Here is a 567-nt window from a genome sequence, read left to right on the forward strand (position 1 = left end):
ATAGAAGAACATCTTTTCCGCCGGTGCCAATGCTGCCGGTGTCGTTCGGCTTGTTGAGGCATTGGCAGTCACCATTGGAACAGCTTGGTTCTCATTCTCATTAGTCATTTCTGTAAAAAAATGACACAAATGTTAATATCACGTAGATTTTAATAGAGTACAAAACCACAAAGGTTTTACTCTTCCAGAAACAGTAAGTACAAATACAGAAAATATATTAAATTCCTTAAGCTTGTTAGTATACTGTATTTGTAAAATAATTCTGGAAATATAAAATGAATATAAACAGAAATGAACATAAACAGAAAATGAACAGAAAAACCAATTCGAAGCCCACTGAATTCACAGTGTTTCCTTAAGGAATTTAATCCCCTCCTAGTACCCAAGGTTATGGATTATTCTCCCAGGATAGAACGAATTACACACTGGTGTAGTGGTACTTCAAAACCCCAGTGTTTCAGCGAACACAAAAGTTCGGTAGCAAATCACACTACTTTTTGCTTTGTTTGATGCTAAAAAGTATGCAGAAGAAGGAGAAGAAAACTCAAGAAAATCGTCTGAAGAGGT

This window comes from Nicotiana attenuata, unplaced genomic scaffold (genome assembly GCF_001879085.1).
Source record: "Nicotiana attenuata strain UT unplaced genomic scaffold, NIATTr2, whole genome shotgun sequence".
Classification (NCBI taxonomy): domain Eukaryota; kingdom Viridiplantae; phylum Streptophyta; class Magnoliopsida; order Solanales; family Solanaceae; genus Nicotiana; species Nicotiana attenuata.